Source organism: Pteropus alecto, unplaced genomic scaffold (assembly GCF_000325575.1).
Source record: "Pteropus alecto unplaced genomic scaffold, ASM32557v1 scaffold143, whole genome shotgun sequence".
Lineage (NCBI taxonomy): Eukaryota > Metazoa > Chordata > Mammalia > Chiroptera > Pteropodidae > Pteropus > Pteropus alecto.
The window spans coordinates 1,744,618-1,750,527 of NW_006434828.1; the positions used below are offsets into that span (position 1 = coordinate 1,744,618).

The window sequence follows — 5,910 nt, forward strand, 5'->3', positions numbered from 1 at the left end:
TTCTTTCTTTCCTTGAAGGCTGTATTATGACTATTAAGCAATATGATGGGTACAGAATTCAGGCAGAGGCAAATGGAAAAAATAAACGATCAGATATGAAGAAAAACGGGAGAAATGGATCACAACAAAGAAGATGGGTTCGTATTCATTTTCTATTCTCATGTAACTGACTGATTTTCACAAACTCGGAGGCTCCAGACGGCCTCGTTGGGCACCTCACAGTTTCCGTAGGTGAGAAGCACGTGCGTCACTGGGCTCTGCTCAGGCCGGCAAGGCCGAAACTGCCCGTCACTGGGCTGCATTCCTTGCTGGAGCTCTGGGTCCTTCTGCAAGCTCCTTCGGGTTGTTGACGGAATTCGACGCCCTGCAGTGGGCCTGCGCCCCCAGGACCCCACCCCCAGGGGCTGCCTGAGGTCACCGCAGCTGGCCTGTGACAGCACGCAGCTCACTTCTCCACAGGCTGCCGGAGAGCCTCTCTCTAGTGGGCACAGCGAAATCTCACAGATCGTAACCTGATCGATGCCCGGGAGACTGACCCTTCCCAGGCACTGTCCCGCCCACACTCAGGAAGAGGGCTTTACTAGGCGGACAAGCCAAAGGGTGGGGGCCTTCTTAGGATTCCTCCTGCCGCAATAGGCTGTGGAGTCGGGTGGTTAAAGGAAAACCGCTTTGGCAAAAAAGAAAATAGTTAGTAGACATGATTTGGGGGATCGGTCTCTTACTGTCCGGCCTCTATCAGTTACTATCCCAAACCGCCGTCCATGTGAGGTGTCGCGAGACCGGCTGGAGCCATGCACGTGCAAAGCCTCTGCAAAACGGATACCGCTCTGTGATATAAACGAGTGCGTGTGTGTACCGTGTGTGCACGTGCACATGTGCGTATGCATGTGTACATGCAAGTTTGCATGTGTGCACGTATGCGCACATAAGTGCATGTGTCCATGTCTGTGCATGTGCATGTGTGTCTTTGTGCATGCGTGTGCGCGCGTGTGAGCGCGTGTGCAGGTGTGTGTGGGTGCATGTAAGCGCGCACACATGTGTGCACGTGCAGGTGTGCATGTGTGCGTATGTGCATGTGTGTGCGTGTGTGTCTGTGTGTGCGTACATGCCTATGTATGTGTGCGCATGTAGGCACATGTGTGCATGTGTGTGTGCATGTGCGTGTGCGTATGTGTGTGCATGTGCGTATGTGCATGTATGTCTGTGTGTGCATGTGTGCATATGCATGAGTGCATGTGTGTTTGTGTGTGCATGTGCCTGTGTGTGTGCGTGTATGCGTGTGTGTGCATGTGTGCATGCATGCACCTGTGTGTGTATTGAGTGCGTATGCATGTACTTGTGTGCATGTGTGTGCCTGTGTGCATGTGCATGCATGTGTGTGTGCGGACACACACGCGCATGCATGTCTGTGTGTAAGCATGCACGCATGTGTGCGCACGCGCGTGCATATGCACACACATGTGTGTGCACACACATGTGTGTAATGTGTGAGTGTGCATGTGTGTGTCTGTGTACATGTGAGTGTGCGTGTGTGCGTCGGTGTGTGTGTGCATGCCTGTGTGTGTGTGTGCGTACGGGCATGTACATGTGTGCATGTGCTTGTGTGCGTGTGTGTGTATGTGCGCGTGTCCACACGTGTGTGCGTGTGTGTGTGTGCTCACACACACGTGCAGTGAAACATTCGGCATCACACGCCTCCCTCCTCCCCATCGGTGAGCGAGCACGTCACCCTTTCAACAGCCGGCGCCGCTTTGCTTCTTTTGGGAACTGAACACATTCGCCCTCTGCAGGTTCTGCACCCACTCTCCAATGTCCCCTCCAGGCCCCACCCGTTTAGAGCCTTTCCAACCGTTCAGTTTGCACCTTAATCGTTTCTGCATCTACTTCGGTGTCATCGAAAAATAAAGTAGAAACAATTCCTCTGTGAGTGCAGCACGCCGCGAGGCCGACTGGTGACGGGCAGTGTGAGGAGCCCGCGGGGGCTTCGCCCGACTCCTTTATGAAGCGTTTGTGCAGCCCGCCGTTGACCACGGACAAGGTCTTCAGAGCTGTTCTCCCAGGTCTCTGCCTTCCTACCAATGCTTCCGAGTTAAAACAAAACAATATGTTCCAGGTAGCAGTGTGCGAGGCTTTCATAATGGCACAAAATAGCATTTTGAACTACTTTTGCACATAGACACATTTTAAAAGTCCACGGTAGTATCCAGTGGCCTGTAGGGCGACCTGCACTAGCCTGCAGCTGACAACTTCACAGGTGGAGGTAAATCCAGTTTGCAGGTAAGTCTGGCAGTGCAGTGGTCTCTGGCAGAATCCAGGTGCGTGGGGGTGAAGATGCCATCAGCATAGCAAAGGCTGTTAAATCGGCACACTCAGAGACGGCAGAAAGGCTCACTGCTCATGGAGCAACATAAATCGTGGGGAAGAAGGAATTATTAGCGGCACTTTGACCTGGTCCGAACCTTAATGACTTAAGAGGCATTATTGATAGCGTTCTGCTTCCCCAGGCTCAGGGGGCAGACCTTTCACTTAAACGTAAACACACCAGGGATGCTTTCAATGACAGTCATCGACCATGTCTCGGCTTAGACTAATACCCCTCTTGGCTAGGTTTCCTGATGCTGCGTTAGAGACTAGACGTACACCGGGAATTCCTAGAATGCTGACTGCTGGGAATCGCAGGCTGTTTATCAGACCAGGGCTGTCCCTTATCTCCCGGAGAAGAGTTAGGCGAGACGTGACCAGGACAAGCCCATTTTCCTTCTCAGTTTTGAAGCCTTCTTCCGAGAGGACACAATCTTAATTCCATTTCTTCTTCACCAAGTCCAGACCTTTCACTAAACGACACATCACTGACAAAAGTCCCGCGTAATCTGATCTCATTTTTCAGCGGAGAACCGCCCCCTCTCCTGCTCCCCTCCGTCTTTACCTCGTCCTCATGTAACCTGCCCCCATGGGACAGTCCCACGTTGCCCCCACATCTCCCCTACCAGCCCTGTCAGGACAATCACCCCCTCAGTTAAACTTCTGCAGGGCTGTTGTTTATTTTTTGCAGGTTGTAAATAGCAGAGAAACCAACTCAAATCGGCTTGGTGAAAAGGGATGTTTATTGGCTCCCAAATCTGGAAAGTCTGTGGGTTACTGCTAAGCGAGGCTTCGTTCTCTCTCTAGTGTCTCATTCTCTGTGACTGACGTCTCCGTCCCCGCCTGGTGGCATAGGGTAGCACACTTCTCTAGTGTATGTCAAGCGGGCCATGTTTTGGCAAACATCAAATCATTTAAAGAGTTATAGGGCCTACAGGACTTTCCTCGGGCTCACCGTGTTTATCTGTTTATGTAGTCTGCGTGTTCATGAACCTCTCGCCCCACGTGTGATTAGAACGTCTGACTACTCGAGCATCTTTTCTGTTTTTCGGGGCCCTGGGAAGTGCACACCATGATGTATGTTATTAATGACTGAGAGTCATATTAATTGATGGGTAACTAGTACTTTTTCTTTCACTACTTGTGGCGAATGAAAATGTGTTCCTTCGAAGTTACCGTTGCATGCTTTTGAGATGAGTCTAATCTCTTACTGAACCGACTTAGCGGAAGGCGAATGCGTTTCATGTTTGTCATCTCTGACTCGTCCTACATCACCTAATCACAACGCAGTGTCCTTACAAATGTTAATGTGACAACTGCCCGGCAAGGAATTAGGCAAAAAACACCAGCGACTTAGACAAACAAAACCTGTGCTTGAGTTTTAAGACCTTTGGTGTCGGGTTTGTTCAAAACCTAAAAGCGTGGACGTGGCTCCATAGTGGAGCGGGGAGCACGTCTGCTTTACACGCAGAAGGTCCTGGGTTCTCGCCCCAGTGGAGCCAAGGTCCGTGGTCTACGGCCACGCCACCCTGAACAAGCCCGATGTCTGATCTCAGAAGCTAAGCAGGGTCGGGCCTGGTCAGTACTCGGAAGGGAGACCACCTAGGAAGACCAGGTGCTGTAGGCATAAAAACAACAACAACAACAAAAAACCTAAAAGTGTGATATTTTCATGATATCTGCATTATAGCACCTGATCCGTGGTGATGGTTACTTGTCCCCTTTCAGTTTACAAGGAGGAAATGACTCATTTGGCTGAATTTTTGTGAGTATTTAGTTTGATGAAATGTATTAAAAGCATTTGCCAAAATAACATTTTCCCACGCAACTGGAAAATAGAACCGACAGCCACAATTGGAGTGGCTGCCTAAAACTGAAACTATGCTTTCAACTAAGGCGAAAAATACCTCTTTATCAAAGAAAACTGCGCGGGAGCGGTCACGGGCAAAAAGGGTGGTGTCTGTGCTCTCCTTTGAGTCTGAGAACCTGAGGGTGCCTCCGCCCTCCAGGTCCTCCCTCCCCTGGACGGGTCCCCTTCCTGTGGCACCTCCGTGCTGGAGCCTGCTCTGCCCTTGGCCTTTGCACCTCGCCAAGGAGAGAGGAAAGCGGAACAGAGCGAAGGAAAGAAAATAGAAAACAAAGAGCGAACGGCAGACGCAAACCGCCCATATCGACGTATCGGAAACCACCCTAAATGCCAGTGGGCTCCATGCCCTGGCCTGGGACTCGGCGGGGGTCTCTGCCTGGGTCTGGGGGCGGGGGGTGGAGGGGGAAGATCTGCGCCCAGCCCACGACCTGCTGCTGAGGTTTGCGTTTTCTTCGGAAAGAAAGCTGCGGTCACCTCGGCCGTCCTCGCTGTCTACGCCGCCCTTCTGAGCCCGCGGTGCGGGCCTGGGGAAGTGGCCTGGCACTGGGCGTGGCTCGGGTGTCAGTGCGGCTACTGCCACCACGCTGGGCCAGGCTCGGGGCTGGGCCTCGTCTCTGTGCCTCCCGGCTCCACGTCACTCGAGTCCTCACCCAGAAGATGGCTGGGCCGGTATTTTCCTCACAAAACACTCAGGGTTGTTTTAGGGACAAAATAAGGCCAAGTGGCTAGATGCAGCATTTTATAGTTTATAAGCACTATTTATACATTTATCTCATTTAGTCCTTATGCCAGCGAGGCAAGCCGTATTATCATTATTGTAAAATTATGAAAACGAAGGTCGTAGAACTTTCCCAAGGTCGCGTGGCTAGTGAGCGGTACTTACGCAGGCGTTCACGCCCTGGAGCCTCACATGACAAGGGACAGAATTTGAGAAAGCCTTGTAGGGTACGTTCCCACCGGAACCGTGCGGTAAGACGAAAACTCTAACTTATGCAAAAAGAGGGGTTTGTTAAGAGGGTTCAAGGGCATAGACGGAGCCCAAGGTCAGCGAGACCTCACAAGGACCGGAGTTCCAGAAAAAGCGCCAGGAAGAGAGGCAGCCGCCCGGCCCGCCCGCTCACCCTCTCACTCTGGTCAGACGTCAGACCTCACGCCCTGGGCCCCTCGATCCGCTGCTTTTCACAAGTGGGGAACCCCCACTGGGAAAATACAGTGTACGCTGGGATACGCGATCCACTGAAGAAAACACAAGGCTCCGAGTGTCGGGGAAATTAGCCGAGGTTAAGTTTGACCCGCTAATCCTTTTGCAACGGGGTGACATGTTTTCACACGCGGCTTCGCTCCAGGTCTCATAGGTACGTTGCCTCCTCACCGCCTCACGAGGACGGGTAACCAAAAGACAGGGCCACCTGCTGCCCGGGGCTGAGCTCAGAAGTCGCCTGTCAGCACTCACGCATCACACTCGGCTTCTTAGGTCACCGCCACTGTCTCCGTTCTTTGAAGTCAAGAGCTCTCCTGCTCCCCTCTCCCCCCACTCCCTAAACCCTGCAAAGCTGCGCCCAGATGTCCAGATACCGTCAGTGGACAAGGGCTGTGACAACTCCTGTCCCCGTCCGTGGAGCAAAGGAGCTTCAGTCCTAACTATGAAAGGAAAGGGGATCTCGAGGCAAACGCTGCCTCGA

At 52.4% G+C, this 5,910-nt stretch overlaps 1 pseudogene; it reads left to right on the forward strand.

The window, feature by feature from the left end:
* Positions 1–3,872: 3,872 nt before the first annotated feature.
* Positions 3,873–3,988, forward strand: LOC112478347 (annotated as a pseudogene).
* The last annotated feature ends 1,922 nt before the right edge of the window (positions 3,989–5,910 follow it).